The 17,971-nt window shown below is 46.4% G+C and overlaps 1 protein-coding gene across 4 annotated transcripts in view; it reads right to left on the reverse strand.

The window, feature by feature from the left end:
• The window catches only part of TCOF1 (treacle ribosome biogenesis factor 1), a 926,286-nt gene that overhangs the window by 777,372 nt on the left and 130,943 nt on the right, over positions 1-17,971 (reverse strand). The window lies entirely within an intron of this gene.

Consider the following 17,971-nt stretch of genomic DNA (forward strand, 5'->3'; position numbering starts at 1 on the left):
CACTACACCCCGGAAAGACTACACCGAATGTATAATACGAAACACTTGATGGCAAGGCTGCGGTGAGGAAGGCACCTGGAGACATATCTGGTGGGATTGCCCGAAACTGCAAGGCTTCTGGTCAGAGATCAAAACCCAAATGCAGGAGATGTTCAAGGGCGAAGAAAACATAAAAGAAGGTGTGGATGGACGGCTTTTGGGACCCCCGAGACAAGACCATGACAAAGACCCAGAAGAGAAATTTCATGGGCCTCCCGATTACCACCTGGCTAACAATAGCCCAAAGATGGAAACAGGAATCCCTGCCGTCCACGCTAGATTGGCTGCAGAAAGTCTGGCAACTCATAGCAATGGAGCATATAACGTACACCATACAAGGGGCTCAAACTTCCAAACAGACTGGGAGCCGGCGCTAGAATACTTACAAAGTGACTATATGCTGCAATGGTGCCCACATAAAATAAGAATACTGGACATGTTCGCATGAGAAATCCATCACAAGAATCTACCAGGCATTGGATAAACATTGGACTGCCGGTGGGGGGGGAGAGGGGAGGGAATGGGAGAGGGGAGGGATGGGGGGGGTAGGGACAATGTTCTAGACCCACATTTGGTTTTATAGATTACCTTTTATGTTGACTTTTATGGACTTCATTCATTCATGGAGTGTCACCCTTTCTCAACTCTCATGCTGAACTTCTTTTGCATCTTGTACTCATGGTGGCCCTGAATCATGCTGTTCCCATCTTCATCGTGTATCCTGGCTTGCAACATTATGTTTTACTACTGACTTCTGCAATTGTATTCACTCTCCCCTCTTGCTTCTCCACTCTTTTGACTGCTAACTGTTCTCTCCTCCCTTCCCTTCTCCCTTCCCCCCCCCATCTACTCCCCTTACTTTCTTCTATGCACTTACTCTATCAGAATTATCCCTGGGCCTAGTATGATAGCAACCTCGTCTCCTCCTCCCTCTCCTTACTGGTTTTTTCCTCCCCAAACCACCTCCAGCACTATCTGAAATGTCGTCAGGCCTAATATGATAGTCACTTATTTTGTTCCTCCCCTACCTTTCTGCACCCCTCTCCCTCACCTCTTTTTTTCTGGCTCTAACTGAAATGTCGTCAGGCCGAGTACGATAGTTAATTTCACATCCTTGCTGTTCATGGCCTGTAAGAATTGTTTTTTCCCTTGTTCCCTCCCTTGCCTTGAAGCGCTTTGAAACATTGTGCATAGGCTATCATATCATATCTACATAAATGCAATAAAAACAAGTTATAAAAAAAAATCTATGCAATAGTCAGAAAAGCACAACTATGTTACCTTTAATTTAGAGATGAGCTAGATTTATGAATAAAAAGTAAAAAGGAAACAAAGAATCCACTTAAGAAACCCAAGATGCTCCACTAGAACCTCATGCAGTTTAGTATATACTGGAGTGAAAATTATTCTTGCTAAAGACTCTTCCTTCCTATTCCCTTCTTATCGATTTGAGGATAGTAGGGTGGGTGGTTTATGGGCTTAGTACAGATACCCGTGATAGATAATAAGCAACAAAAGTAAGCAACTTCCCTTTCTCCATCATGTGATATTCATTAATAGTCATAAAAAGATAATTGAATACAAGTCCATCTTTAAACAACTAGGGAAGTGAAAATCACAAAAGGAAGGTGAAAATGAAAATCAATAAATGCCTTGCTCACTGTGCACGGATGAGGCAATGATGTTCTTGCTCTGTGTTGGGAAATTGCAGCTTTCTCTCCATAGACTAATATGCCTGTCCCCACTCCTTTTCCTTTACACCCACCTGACTTTTGAAGATTTTACCAAAGGCTTACTTTCTTTTTATTGCTTTCTCCCATAGACCTCAAAAAGGGACACTGTTAGGGAAATTTATCAGTGTTATGCTTAATCCCCTCTCCTAGTGAGACTCCTTCCCCCCCCCCCCACCCTCTGCCCCCAAACACTTTTTGCTGGACTTCTGGAACGTTTTCTTGTTCGAGTGTTACCGAGAATTTTCATTGTAGTACTCAATTCCTCCCACCGTAGAGACCCCCGGCTCTTTTGCTGGACTTAAGGACTTTTACACTTTAACCCTGGAGTGAGTGAGACCTTCGTCCCACTCACTCATACCCTGATTTTGATTAGGTTTCCTGTTTTTGGAGTCTGAAAAATTCCATGGGCATCTCATTTTTGTATGGTGACAGCACCTTCAGTGCAGTGTCACTGAAATCCTTTAGATTTGTCATAATGTTTAAATACTTTGTGTGAACTAACATTCCCAAAAACAGTGACGTGAAATTGACTTTACTTACCTTTTCTCTTTGTAGGTCCAGCAAACACCATCTTATGTGGAGCGCTGGGGGGTTACCTAGTAGCCCCATATCCTAAATTCTCGTAACATTTTTTATGTTACCCTCACTACTTTAAATGGCTGGTGGCAGTGGTTGCATTTTTATACCTAGCGCAATAGCACCCATGGATGATTTTTTTTGACAAAAAAAAAAAAAGTAAATGGCCCGGGTCTTCCGTTTTTGCCATTTTCCGTTTGTGAGGTCTTTCTTGGCTTTTACTCTGTGCGTCGAGTTCGAGTTGAGCCCTTTGTTCGTTTTGCCTTTGGTGTGCTTCAGCCAGGAAGCACGCCTCTGGCTCCAGGGTGTCTGGAAAGGCAGGATGTGAGGTAGGTTCCCGAAACTCCCCTGTCCTTTGTCTCTAGGAAAGCCAGCATGCAACCAGTTCTGATTGGCTGGCTGGCAGCCTCCCTGCTGTGCGATTGACAGCCTAGGCTGCGCATGAATGGGAGAAACCTGCTTAAAAGGTGAGGGTTTTGGGACTAGAGGCACAGTCGACCACTGGGAGAAACACCCAAAGAAACGGAACGAAACTCGCTGCATCCATCCTTAACCTTTGAATTGCCCAGTGAAGCCCTGCTGCTGTGCTGAAACTCCTTTTCCGGATCGACAAGGGAAGCTCTGGAAGGGACGGCTTCTTCCCTTGGGTTAGTGGGACCAACTAACCATGAGACGAACTCCACTGTATCATCTTCACTGATTGGCTGTACTTCTTCACTGAAGCAAGAACAAAGCGTCAGGGGCTGAGAAATCCGTAGTCGAGTGCAACGTCTGAAATCCGGCCAGAAGCTCTAGGAGTCTCCCAAGGACCCTCCAGAAGCAGGACGACAAGAGCTTGAGTCCCCTCACCAGAGTGCAGGACCCAAGGAGTGAAGGAAGCCCAACCAGCATCAGAGATCCGCAGTGGTGCCGTTTACCAAGCGCTGAAACCTTGAAGTGCTGATGATCCGAAAAGAGCCTGTAGCTGCCGACTACCTCCAAATCGCTGCTGCAGGGACCCTCCAGACGTCCACCCTCTTGTCCCCACGACTGAGGCTCAGGAACCCAGGGTCTGCACCGCTGCAACAAGACAGAATCCAACTGGACCACTCTTCTTCAAACTGAGGTACTGTTTAGACTCGGGGTACCTACCTCAGTATTTTGAGCTGTGCTTTTCTCAGTTGAGACTTGCAGTGGCTTACCTTCCAAGTTTATTCCAACTCTGCTTTTCACAGGCTTAACAGCGTGTGACCCTACAAGTAATTATTTTTTTACAAAACTAAATTTGTGCAAGACATATCTAGGAAGTGCCTAAGCTCCATAGACACTGCTGCAATCGACGTTGGCTGTCCTGGCTTCCTACAGACTCTTATAGAGGGGGGGCATCTCATTCAGCCCTCCCTGGGTTCAGATGCCCCTTCCTAGGAGCAGATAACTGCCCCCAGGGAGGGCTGCATGACATGACCCCCAGTCCATTTGGGGGGACCCCCTTTCCATAAAATAAATTCCCCGATGGTCTAGTGGGGCGCAGTCACCCCAAAACCAACCATGACATTTTCCTTTTTTGGGGGGCCAATTCCCTAGGGGCAGATGGGCACCAATCTGCCGCAGGGGGGCCCCAACCTGCAGGCTCCATCCTTTGGGGGGGCCTGCCCACACTTTCCTGGTGGCCCTCTCCCTCACACCCCAAATGGATGGGAGCCACCTCATGTACTCCTGGGAGCTACAAGGGGTGCCTCCCCTTTCCACTTGGGGCCCCATCTGCCCCTAGGGTTAGGCCACCACCCTTTCATAAAAAATAAAAAGTCCTGGTGCCTAGTGGCCCCCCACCCACATCTATTTTGCAGCAGTTTATTATTTTTTTTAATCCCCTGCCCTGGGGCAGATCACCCATCTGCCCCCAGGGCTCTACATAGCTGTGGCCCCATGATTTGGGGATGGGGGGGCGCTAACCTAGTAAGCAGCCCCCCCTCCCTCCGCATCAGTAACAGATTTGTTACGCTCACCTGGTTCCCACAGGGGCGTCGATCGAACCCGGACAGCAACGGCCTCCACCAACGTGAAGCGTAGGGCAAAGATGGCTGGCTGTCTGGACGGACCCACCTAGTCTCGTGTGCTTGACTCGTAGGAATATTCTCCTGTAGATGGAGAAAGGGATTTAGTCCTGTGGATTTGCGTGCAGACCCCTCTCCCCGCTGGCCACCTCCGGTATTCCCACTTAGTGTCCTCACCTTATGTTTTTAATGGATGAGCTCTCCATCCTGCGTGGCTAGCAGGGGCGCGTACATACCAGTTACTTCACTGGTTTGGGGTATTGGAGTTCTGGAAGTTTGACTCCAGAGTTTACCAAGTTTAAAGAGTTCAATATGTCCAATGCTCACTCTTGTGTACCCCTTGGTGATTTTGCAGCAACAAATACTGTCTGGAGGTTGCTGGTGGCGTTCAGGTAAGAGTCTATTACCCAACACTATCCGGTAAAGTTGCGTGAGTTTAACTTGTTGTTTTATCCTTCTTTCATAGATGCGGCGTAAGAAGATGAGGCGTATTGAAGGATAATGCCTCCGGTGGTAAATCAGGTAAGCCTTGTGGTAAAATGATTGTCTTCGTAGTCTCTCTAGGCTCACCTCGCTATTCCTTTGTCTTTTTCCCCCCAGGTGTTGAGGATCGCCGAAGAAAATGGAGGCAGCACCGAGTTGAAGATGCTGTTGAGAATAGAGCGGCGCTGCAGCTGCGAAGCAATGCGTGTTGAAGTATGTCCCTTCAGGCTCGGAATGGCGCAAGATCCTGAATCAGGTAAGGAATCAGATTAAAGTCCGTAACCTAACCTCTTCTCCCATTTTCCCCTTTCTTCCAGGAGCTCCGGATGCGTGGCGGGCGTGGCAGAAGACTGGATGAAGGTTCGCAGGCACGGTGAGTGTTAGACTGCAGAATAACGTGAAGCGTGTGTTGTAGATCGGGCGTGGTTTAAATAGCCTCAAAAGTAGTCCCAGGTAAGAAGTCCCTAGAACCACACCCGAGTAAAAAAAAAAAAAAATAGTCCTTGCAGAAAAATAGTCCCTTCCAGGTCTCACGTTGGCCTGGATGCATGTGCAGCATGGTCTGCCTGAGGTAAGTGACGACTATGAGCCTGGCGCATAGGGCGCCAGGACTGATTCTTAGTATGAGCCTGGTGTCTAGGCGCCAGGCTCATAGTCATCACTTACCTCAGGCAGGCTTCTGAGGTTTTACTAAATGTCTGGATGCCTGCTTCCGGGGCGGATGAGCTTGGTCCAGATGCCTGGGGCAGGCATCATGACACAGATCCTGGTGGTCTACTGGCATTGCTGAGAGCGGATCGAGCAATTTGCGCCCGATCCGCGCCCAGCAATACTTTCTCAAAAGATGTCGTTGGAAAGGGGAAAGACTCCCTTTCCAACAACACCTCCCTCGATCTCCAGCTTGAAATGCAGCCAGAGATCGAGGCAGAGAAAGGCGGACACTCACCTTCTCTTCAATACTTTCACGTCGGCGTGTAATACGCACGCCGACGTGAAACTGAAGGTAATCCAGCCCCCGGGCAGTGAGGAGGGACTTCCCCCTCACATAGCCCGGGGGTTGGATTACTGTTTTGAGCGATCCCCCGCTTTACAGGGATTGCTCAAAACAAGGTGCCAAAAAGGACGAGATACCTCATCCTTGGCGCGTATTTAATAATTGATGTTAAATAAATATTTATAACTGAAACCTTGACTAAGTGTTACTGGGTGTTTTCCAAGATTGCATGTAGTAACCCTGTGGGAAGACTACACCAGCCTTGTCCTATTGGCAATAGGTAACCCAACCTTTGGTATAGGCCTGTACTGCACAAGTTGGTCGAGTGACTGAGCAGTCAGGCTTATCTCAAGAGGGGTCAATTTGAGCTGTGGAGATGCAGAATAGGTATTCACAGTGACAAGTATGCAAATAACACTTCTACTCAGGGTTTCTTATTAAAATTAAATTATTAAAACAGTACGTTTTTTTAAGTAAGCTTTCCTTAGAAAAGGGCAAGATGCAACAATAAAATACACCCCAAAAATACACTGCTTGATTTATTGGACGCCAGTTAAGATGTTTAGGTTTAGATTAAGGACAGATGAGGATTGCTGGAGTTGTGGTAGTGACACCCTGTTACATTTGCTTTGGAATTGCCCAAGGGTACAAGATTTTTGGAAGCAAGTCAGATAGGATTGATTTGATTTTTGGTATAACTATTCAGAGGTCGGCTACTAATGTGATTTTGCTTATGCATAAAGTCTAGTATGATTGTAGATTTAGATAAATGGTATTATAGTTTTACAGACATTGGATATTGTTAGTTACAATACATTTTATTTGTTTTATTTGCTAAAGCCTGTGTGATGGATATGTATTATGAAGAAAGCCTAATAAACATTTAAAATAAATATATTTAAAAAAACACAGCTTCAGTTGAGTAAGTAGATACCCTTTTGGGATGACACACACTTCCTACACCCTCAGGTGACTTCAATAGCTAGGACACTGGACATTGATGTATCACTTTGATACTTAATGCAATACTGGAGTTATGGGAAAAGAAAAAAGGTTAGGAAAGGAAACAAAGGCTAACAAGTTTTCCTGAACAGGTAAGTACTTTTACAATCCCCCAATGAAATAGGTTCACCCTTTACCAGCAATACAAGTAACTGATGTATGTCTGAGGGACAGATAAACAAAGTCAAAGGGTCAGAAGAAACTGCAGGGAGCCAGGACAGCCAATGTCAATTGAGCAAAGTCTAGGGGAGCTGAGGCACTAGCACAAAAGTCTTGCACAAGGTTATAAGAGTTTGTGGCCCAACAGTGATTTGTTTCTACAATCTGTAAGACTTGTGAAAAGCAAAGCTGCAAGCAACTCTGCAGAAAAAGCAGCTACTGTAGGTCTCCGGCGAAAACGAACAAGCTACACAACCAAAAAGATAAGCACCCCTTTAGTTAAAGCAGTACCTTTGGTTAGAAGAAGAGATTTCAGCAGGATTCTGTTCCTGTTGCAGTCCAGCAGATCCTGTGATCCTGGGCCTCAGTAGTGGGGACAAGAGGGAGGATGTCTGGGGACTCCTGCACTACAAAGATCAGCAGCAGCAAAGAGCCCTTTTCAATTCAGCGGCACTTTTTTCAGCTAATCGCAAATAGCACCACAGCAGATCTCAGATACTTGATGGGCTCCCCTCGCTTCTGGAGTGCAGCACTCTGGTGAGGTGCCTCGGGCTTGGGTAGTCCTGGTTAGGCAAGGTTGTATGCAGTACCCTTTGGGTGCACTACAACAACCCTGACCTCCTGGCAATAGTAACCCAACCTTTGGGAGAAGTCTGGACTACACAGGTTGGTAGCATGCTGAGCAGCCAGGCCCATCTCAAGAGGGGTCAATGTGAGCTGTAGGGGAGTTACAGAGATTCACAGTTAGAAGTATTCAAATAAACACTTACACACAAGGTTTCTTTAATAAATAATTATTTATTTATCAATCAGTTAGAATAAGCCTTCTGCACAAAGGAGCAATATAAAAGCAACACACAAATACACTCCAAAACTACACAATTAGTTTCTAAATCAGTAAAAACCCTTTAGGGATGGCCCACAGTTATAACCTACACCCTGCAGAGACTTCAATAGCTAGAGTGCTGGGGACATTAATATCTTACTATTGTATTTAGAACATGCTTAAGAATTGTCAAAGGAAAAGGGTTACTAGAACAAACAAGAGATCATAAATATTCTTAAGCAGGCAAATACTTTTGGATCCCCTAAGCAGAGTCATTCAGTATAACAGGTAAGGCAAAGTCAATGGGCAAAATTCTAGATGAGCTGAAGCACTTCTGGTAGGGAAGTAGAAAAAGTCTTTGCACAATGTTTTAGAAGTCTTTGAAGAAAAGAAGAATCAATGTAGGGCCACAAGCTGACTTGATAGTAGTAGAAGATGCAAGCAACTCTACAATAAGAGGTAAGTGCTCTCAGACTTTACAGTACCTTTGGATTGAAGAAAAGTGCAGCAGATGACTCCTGTTCAGCTCTGCAGATCTCACTGTTCCTGGGCCTCAGTCATGGGGACAAGAGGAGGGACTTATGGGGACTACTGCACAGCAACGGGGCGGTCACCGCTTGCAACCGTCAATCGTCAAACAAGTGGCACTTCGGTGTTTCAGCTCCTCGCGACTACTTCAAATTGCAACACTGCAGTTTCTGGCCGTCGAGATAGACTGTCCTTGCTTTTAGCCTCCTGCACTCTTGAGGGGGCTCAGGCTCGGTCATTCCTGTTTCCTGGGAGTACGAAGGATCTTCCTGGTGCTCCTGGCCAACGTAAAAGCAAAGCACACAATCTGGTGTTCCTCTCCCTGGCTATTCGGTTTCCTGCAGCAACACTGCAAATTCAACCAGCTCTGAGAAGATGTCCAGGTGGCCAACTTTGGAGTTGATTGGTCCCACCAGCTCCAGGGGAGACGTCGTCCTTGCAGGGGCTTCTCAGTCGATTCAAATTTGTAGTTTCAGAACAGCAGCAAGGCTTCACGGGGCAAACCAACGGTCCAGGAGTTGCAGCAGGCGTCCTCTTCAAGTTCTTTTTCGGTTCCTTTGTCCAGTGGTCGACTGCCTTCCAAGCCAAAAGCCTCATCTTTTATGCAGGTTTCTCCCATTCATAACAGCCTAGCTGTCAGTCACCCAGCAGGGTGGCTGTCCTTGCCGGACAGTCAGCCAGCCAATCACCACAGAGTGCATTTGGGTCTTATAGGAGACCAAGCACATGGAGTTTTGGGCACCTCCCTCACTTCCTGCCCCCGCCAGACAGCCTGGAGCCAGAAGCAGGCTTCACTTGTGTAAAGACTGGAGGGGTGTCTGTACCCCTGCTCTCTATATGGCAGAGGAGAGGCACAGAGGACCCCAGCCAAGATGCTCTATTGTTGGTAGCAATGGACGAGCAATCAGGGTCTAGCTTCTCAGGAGGTGATGCAGGCTGGTTCTTAAGTACAGTGTAGTCCAAGACCCCACAAAGGAATGTCCACACACTGTATTAGTTGAAACAGTCTTTATATAATTAAGTTCAAGGTTATGTACACAATAACTCACTTTGTACTCTGAATCTACAATGGCAAATATATACAGTTCTAAGTGGTACCACTATTATTAGATCCCTTTAAAGTGCGTCAACTGTACTCTGGTTAAATGTCACACAAATCAATTAATAGAGGTAACCAACAATAGACATAGGAGGAAAGCAGTTGGTTAGAACAATTGGCAGAATACTGGCCCCTAGACCCAGTTCTGTGTTGAGAAGCCCCCTACCCCCACCTGGGTAACCTGTTAATAAAGACATATGGACTGGGCTTGTACGATATTGTTCACAAGAGTCTTATTTTCTTCTAAAATAGTTCTACCACCCCAATGTACCTGGAATAGCAGAGTTAGTCGTCGGGTCATCGACAGATCCTCCTTGAGCGGCTCCCTTTAAGGCAGGAGCCACGGATCGTCGAGATCCCACGAGGAAAAGGGTTGAACAACGACTGAGGTGAAAGCTTCATTCCTAGCGGTGCTAGTCGACGGAGCGTTTGCGTCCTGCAAGGAAGAGGCGTGCGGGGCACCTCTGTGACGATAGTTCAGGACCGCAAAGAGTTTGAAGAACTGTGGCCCAGCAAGGGCATCAATTCGTCGACGTCTGGTTTTTTAGGTGGTGGGAAACCCACTGGCGGATGCTCCTTAGCGCGTCAGCGGCCTCGGCTTTCTCCAGTGGCACAAAGCTGTCAACGGTGCAGACGAGAGCACGCCTGGATCAAATATTACTTAGGCAAAGGGAGCACGGTGGCTCCGGTGGGCGACGGACAACAGTGTCCGGGCGCTTCTCCTTGTCATGCCGCGTCAGTCGCCTGTCGTAAGTCTGTCTACCAGGAAGCGCTGGCAAAGATTAGCAGTGCACGATGGTCCCTCGTAGCTCGGGAAGAGGGCGCCTAACCAAGTCCTCTCTGGGTCAGTCCTTGGAGACACAGCAGCTTTCAGATTGGTGAAGTAGAGCAGCAGCAAGTCTTCTCCAGCAGGGCTTCAAGGTCAAGCTTCGGTTTCAACTCCAGTTTCTCTTCAGCTCCTGAACACGAATTCTAGCAGTGAGGCCCCCAGATATACTGGTTGATCTCTCATTCATTCTGCTGAGTCACACTCGGGCAACCAATCGGTCAGAAGGGCATCCATGCAGGCAGGCGATCAGGTGCATAGTGCATTCAGGCCATTCACTCACAACAAGTTATGCGTATTGGGACAAGTACCCAGCCATTCAACACTCCACACTGCCTTCATGCCAGTTTTGGGCCAGGCTGTCTCAGTCATTGTGTCAAACACCAGAAACCAGACATCCACAACAAGAAGTGCACACTCTATTCACCCATGTCCCACCCACAGGGTGTACCCACAACATACAGTCACTTGGAAGGCTCCAGACAGTCTGGCCTGGACTTCACAACACCATATATGGAACTTCCACCCAACAGCCAGTCGGGGGGAAGGGACAGTGTCGGGGCTTTCCAGGACTTTGGGAAAACAAGGTAACAGGCGATAGAAAGCAAGAGGCCAAAGCGGCCATCTTGTTTCCTATCAGGAATCAACTGATTCCAAAGGCAGGGCCTGTGTATCCCAAAATGGAGGATACTCAGCACCTGTCAAATTCAGCATGGAGCTGCCACCAGCCCATACATACCCTGCTCTGTGGGCCACACACAGGTGCCCAAAAACATACACTAGGGGCACAGGTTTGTACCCCCGCCCATGGGTGCCTTAAGGGTATCCCATGGGTCTGTACACCAAACCGAAAGAGCTGCACCGCCAGGAGTCCCACATATACTCCTGCATGGAAAACCAGACAGGAACCTCCCCTATTATCAGGATTTCGCACTCCTCTTCTCAGAACACACGATAAAAACCAGTAAAGGACAAGGATACGGAGGCCCTGTCCCTCCGGTGCATTTCCAGCATCACAACTTGTGAATCCTGCCAAAGGCAAAGCGAACCAAGGGACCAAACCGGGTTTGGCGTGCAGAGTAAATCTCAAGAAGGACCTTTCCACAAAGAAATGGCGAAAAAAGAAGACCGGGATCATTTTGACAAAAATGCCACCGTTGGGTGCTTTGTTGCAGCTGCAAACGCAGCCCATGGTAAATGCACACCACAGTAATTAAAAGTAAACCACTGCCACCAGCCATTCAGTGAGGAAAGGGGAACACAAAAAGGTTACATCAGAAGCTATACAAAGGGGATACCAAGTAACCCCTCCAGCACCCTATTGTAAAATGGTGTGTGCTGGGTCTAGAAGGTTACAAATGTAAGTAAAGTCAATTTCACATCACTGCTCTGTGAAACAGTAATTTTTCCCAGAAAAGATATTTAAACCTTTCGGAAATGTGGAAGACTTCCCTGTGCCACTGCACTGAAGGTGCAGTGTGACAATTTAAAAGATGATGCCTATGGAGTTTGTCAGACTCCATAACCAAAAGAAACAGTTCAACGATCACATTAAAATACGAGAGTGGGGAAAAAGGGTCTCACTCTTTCCAGGTTAAATAAATCAAGTCCTCAAAATCCAGCAAAGTTACTGGGGGTCTCTAAGGTTGAGGGAATTGGCACATTTCTGAGAATTCTCCCCAACACGCACAATGGTAGGAAAAATAAACCACTGCCACCAGCCATTAATTGTAGTGAGGGTAACAAAAATGTTATATGATAAATTAGACAAAGGGGATACGAAGTCAATTTCACTTTACTACTCTTGGAAACAGTAGTTTATCCAAGAGAAGGTATTTAAACCTTAAGAAGAATCCAAAGGACTTCTCTGTGACACTGCACCGAAGGTGCCGAATGTCACAATACAAAAGGTGATGCCTATGGCGTTTGTCAGACTCCAAAGTCATAGAAACAGAGTTCAAATCAAAAACACATGAGTGAGATAAAGGCTCACTCCCTCCAGGATTAAAAATGAAAAGTCCTAGAGTCCAGCAAAAAACTGGGGATGTCTAAGGTTGAAGGGAATTAACACAGAAATGAGAATCCTCCCGAACACTTGGATACTTGTATTTGCGAATTTTATTGCTACAGCTCACATTTACCCCCACCCACCCCCCCTAAGATAGGACTGGCTGCTCAGTCACACTACCAACTTGTGTAGTACAGACCAATACCAAAAGGTTGGTTACCGAATACCAAGCAGATAAGTGTAGTAACACTGTGTGAAACTACACTACACCAATTCTTACCCAACATCCTGAATGAGGCGAGCCTTTTTCCTCTTATTCATTCTTTTTGCTCCGATCATGGGAACCATGGTGTGTGTGTTTTACTGAGTGCCGCTTTCCTCTATATCTTTTAAAGGCATCCATTTCACTTTTGAAGCACACAGCACCCTATGTGCAGTGCTGCTGGGAGCCATTTGGGCTCTCCTTTTTATAGTATTTTATTTTCCTTATGAACTACTCTTCAATGATAGGGGGCTACTTTTTATCATTCCTAGATTTTCCTTTTGAGAGAACACTACCTAGTATCCAAAATTACAGTGTGGGAACCACTCTACAGAGAACGAACATGGGTCAAATACCCGATTCTATGGAATTTCTTCCACACAGGAGGGTCTACAACCACGTTTTAGCTCCCACACTCCTTTGTAAAACGCGGGGTTGCAGTGAGCTAAAACGTAGGCCATGCTGAGTCGAAGAATTTCCATAGACAGGGTATTTGACCCATGTTTGTTCTCAGTAGAGGGACTCCCACACTCCTTTGTAACTACCTAGCATCCCCCTTCTCTCTGCTCCTGTAATGTTTTAGTTACAGTAACAACCCTATAATTATGGCTGGCGGCAGTGGACGTGTTCTACCGACTTGTGCAGTTTTCCACCGAAGGCTGTAGTCACAACTGCGGCTATGCACAAGAGGGACACCCTTGTTCCAACATGGTGGCTTTCTTTTTTCACAATTCTTTTGTTTGGTTGTGCTTTCTTGGTCCTTCTACCATAGTGGGAGGGGGGGGTACAGATTTGAGTTTGTTCTTTGGCAGGAACCCTTCGTGTAGGGCACTCAGGCGCCAGTGTGTCTGCGAGGACAGGAAGCATGGGAGGATCCCAAAACTGCTAGCCTTTTCTGCTGATGTGCCTGAAAGTAACCAGTCCCCACAGGGGGGGCTGGCTGTCTTGAGTGTACAGCCAGCCACCCCCTTCTGTAAACTGCAGGGAGCGTTTAAAGAGAAGGAGTGTGAAATCCTGATAATAGGGGAGGTTCCTAAGGCAGAAGCGTTAGTTAGGGAGAATTCTCATAAATGTGCCAATTGCCTTCACCTTAGAAACCCCCAGCAACTTTGCTGGATTTTGAAGACTTGATTTTTTTACCTGGAGAGAGCGAGTGCTTTTTTCCCACTCATGTATTTTGAATGTGTTTAGTTTTAGACAACTCCATAGGCATCTTTTCAATTGTGTCACACAGCACCCTCTGTGCAGTGGCACAGGGAAGCCTTTTAGGCTGTCCCAATGTTTAAATACCTTCTCTGGGATAAACTACTGTTCCCCAGAGAAAGTAAAGTGAAATTGACTTTACTAGTATTCAAATTCCTAGACCCAGCACACCCTATCTTACAGTAGAGTGCTGGAGGGTTACTTAGTATCCCGTGTCTAGAAACTCATGTAGTAGTCAAATGCTACCCCTTCCTCTCGAAATGGCTGGCGGCACTGGTTTTACAACAAACGACCATGATTTTTCCCGACCGCGAACACCAGTAGCGTTAAAATCGCAGGAGCCATGTTTTTTCAAGGTGGCGTCTGAGCTAGTCTCTGCGTGCCAAACCAGGTTTGGTCCCTTTGTTCCTACGCCTTTGGCGGGCTTCAGGACTGAAGACCGCCTCTGGCGCCAGAGTGTCAGGAAGTGAGGAAGGTGCCCGAAAGTCCCTGTGCTTAGTCTCCTAGGAGACCCAAATGCACTCTGGCGTGATTGGCTGGCTGACTGTCCGGCAAGGACAACCACCTGGCTGGGTGAGTGGCAGCTAGGCTAGAATGACAGGGAGAAAACTGTTTAAAAAGGCAAGTCAGACTGGAAAGCAGAGTTGACTGGAAGAGGACTGCTGCTGCAACTCCTGGACCGTTGGGTTTGCCCGGTGAAGCCCTGCTGCAGGTCCGAATTGCCAAGTTCATCTCGACAGAGAAGCCCTTCAAGGCAGACTTCTCCCTTTGAGTTGGCTGGACCAATCCACTCGTAAACCACCTGGATACTTTCTCTGTGCTGGTTGCATTTTCCTCAGCATGCTGCAGGAAACGAATAGCCAGGGAGAAGGACACCAGTTTGTGTGCTTGACTACAGCTACCGGAATTGAAGATTTGCCTTTGCCAGCTTTTGGATCAGTCCCAGTGCAGGAGTCCACAGACATCCTCCTTGTCCACACAACTGAGGATCAGGAACAGCGAGATCTGCAGGAACTGCCAGGAACAGACTTCAGCTACATCTTTGTCTTCATTGTAAAGGTACTGTGAAAACCCGACCGAGAGAGCTTACCTCTCACTGCGAAAGTGCTTGAAACTTTGGCAACTTGCAGGCCTAGTCAGCTTGTGACCCAACATATGAACGTTTCTTGTACAAACTACTTCTGAGAACTTTGGCAAAGATCTTTCCGTTTAAACTTCCAGAACCGTTTATCCTATACAAGACTTTAGCCCATTGACTTCGGACTAACCTATTGCATTGAAAGAACTCCTCCAGTGAACTCAAACTTTTTGCACTGTTTAAGAGTAACTGTAATATTTGTTATATTAACTTATGCCTTTTTGCTCCAACTTCAAATGCTCTGAATGCCATTGTGTTCCTCCTTCAAAGTAGTTTAAATGCCCCAGAACCTGATATTGCGAAGTACTGAAGTGTATCTTTTAGTGATATAGATTGCCTCCTTCTAAGTGTTTTACCAAGAAACCTTGAGTATTCGAGTCTATTTGAATACTTGTAATTATAGACCTCTGTGTAACATCCTTACAGCTCACATTCCCACTTGAGATAAGCCTGGCTGCTCAGCAACGCTATCACAAAACTGTGTAGTACAGACTTATACCAAAAGGTTGGTTTTGCTTACACCTATAGTCCTAGTTGTGTGTAGTGGTCCCAAAAGGTACTGCATACAAACTCTGCCTAACAAGAAGGCAAGTCGACGACTGGAACAGAAGATTCAAAAGGCGACCAGAGATGCCTGCAGACCATTTCAGTAGCCGCAAAGATCACTGCTGTCCTCGCCCTTTTTTTTTTAATCAACAGAGGATCTCCAAAGAAAGAAAATCATTCCCTTTTGCTGGTGGGACCAACTAGTCATAAGACTAGCAGAACAAGCCATCCCCCGATATAATGTGGCTGCACACTGCTGTTGGGGAGAATGCTCTTTTGCTTGACTTTAGGATTTTTTTACCCTGAGTAAGAGACCTTTCTCTCTTACTCTCTTGTGTTTTAACCCAATTTGGATTATATGTTTTCACTGTTTTAGAGTCTGACCAACTCCATAGGAATCTACTTTAGATCGTGACACAGCACCTTCAGTGCGATATTACAGAGAAATCATTTAGATTTCTCATAAGGTTTAAATACATTTTCTTGTGCGAACTACAGTTCCTAAGAATAGTAAAGTGAAATTGACTTTACTTACCTTTTCTCTCTGTAGATCCAGCACACACCATCTTATGTGGAGTGCTGGGGGGTTACTTCGTAGCCCCTTTTTCTACTTACTCATGTAGCATTGTTTATGTTATCTTAACGACTTTAAATGGCTGGTGGCGGTGGTTTAATTTTCCTACCATTGTGCTTTTCAACCGCAGGCTGTATCCTCAGCTGCATTTTAACCATGGTGTCAAAATGGCCCCAGTCTTATTTTTTCACCATTTCTTGTTAGTGAAGTCTTTCTTGGGTTTTACTCTGCACGCCAAACCAGGTTTAACCTTTTTGTTAGTTTTGCCTTTGGCGGGCTGCAGTGTGTCTGGCGGGGCAGGAAGTGAGGGAGATTCCCGAAACTCCCTATCCTTAGGCCACTTGGTAATCTGAATGCACCCAGTCGCGATTGGCTGGCTGTCCTTGCAGTACAGCCACCCTCCCCATTCATGCACAGCCAGAGTGACAGCTAGGCTGTGCATGAATGGGGAACCTGCATAAAAGGCAAGGTTTCTTGGACTGAAAACAGTCTACCACTAGACGAAAAATCCGAAGGAATCGTGCAGAGAAACTTGCTGCATCCTCCTGGACCCTTGAAGTGCCCTGTGAAGCCCTACTGCTGTGCTGAAACTGCGTTTCTGAATAGACTAGAGAAGCTCCGGAGAGGACAACATCTTCCCTTGTCTTAGTGGGATCAACTAACCCCAAGACGAACTTTGCTGAAGACCTTCCACAACTGGCTGTACTTCTTTGCCATTGCTGGAACAGCGTGCCAGGGGTCGAAAAATCCGTATCTAGTGCATCATCTTTAAGCCGGACCAGAGACCCAGGAAGATCCCGAGGACCCTCCCGAAGCAGGACGACCCAAGCCCGAGTCACCTCACCAGAGTGATAGACTCAAGGAGCGAAGTAAGTCTATCAAGTGTCCAAGATCCGCGGTGGTGCTATTGACCGGTAGCTGAAACCGCAAAGTGCAGCTGAACTGAAAAGAGCCCGTAGCTGCAACTGACCTCCAAACTGCTGTGCAGGAGTCCTCCAGCTGTACGCCCCCTTGTCCCCACAACGGAGGCCCAGGAACACAGGATCTGCAAGTTTGCAACCAGGAAAGAAGCCAGCTGGATCCTCTTATCCTAACCTAATGTACTGTTCTAAGGGGTACTTACCTCTTTGTCTGTAGATTGCTCGTCTGTTGAGCTGTGCAGTAGCTGCCTTTCTAGAGTTATTCTAACTAACTTTTCACAGGTGAAACAGCCCAACAGTGATTTTCTACAACAAACTCCAACTTTGTGCAAGACTTGTGTGCTATCTAAGAATTGCCTCAGCTCCATAGACAATGTTCAGATTGACTTCGGCTGTCCTGGCTTCCTGAAGACTCTTCTGTCCCATTGACTGATTGCTGTCCCTCATTGGTGGTAACTTGTTTGAAACGGTTATTGCTGGCCGAAGTTTCCATCTGGACTTCATTGGGGGATTGTAAAAGTGGTCACATGCTACGAGAACCTGTTAACCTTTTTCCTTCCATTAACCCTGCCCTTTTCACAACCTCAGAATTTTACGAAGTACAAAAGTGATATAAAAATGCCAATACTGTCCTACTAATTTAAGTCACCCCAGGGTGTAGGAAGTGTTTACGAAGCATATCTAACGAATATCTACTTGCCTAGCTTGATTCCAAGAACACGTTACGAAGTATATTTTTATTGTTGCATATTGCCCTTTTTAAAAAATGGTCATTTAAAAAAAATGACTTCAATAATAATTTTACTAGAAAACCTTGAGTTTTAGTGTTATTAGATACTTGTATATGTGGATTTCAATGCTACAGCTCTACAGCTCACATTTAGCCCTCTTGAGATAAGTCTGGCTGCTCAGTCACTCTACCAACTTGTGTAGTACATACTTATACCAATAGGTGGGTTACCTAATACCAAGAGGAAAATATTGGTGTAGTCTCCCTGAGGGTTACTGCATACAATACCTGC

The sequence above is a fragment of the Ambystoma mexicanum genome, chromosome 3q (genome assembly GCF_040938575.1).
Source record: "Ambystoma mexicanum isolate Mex_15411 chromosome 3q, UKY_AmexF1_1, whole genome shotgun sequence".
In the NCBI taxonomy this organism is placed as follows: domain Eukaryota; kingdom Metazoa; phylum Chordata; class Amphibia; order Caudata; family Ambystomatidae; genus Ambystoma; species Ambystoma mexicanum.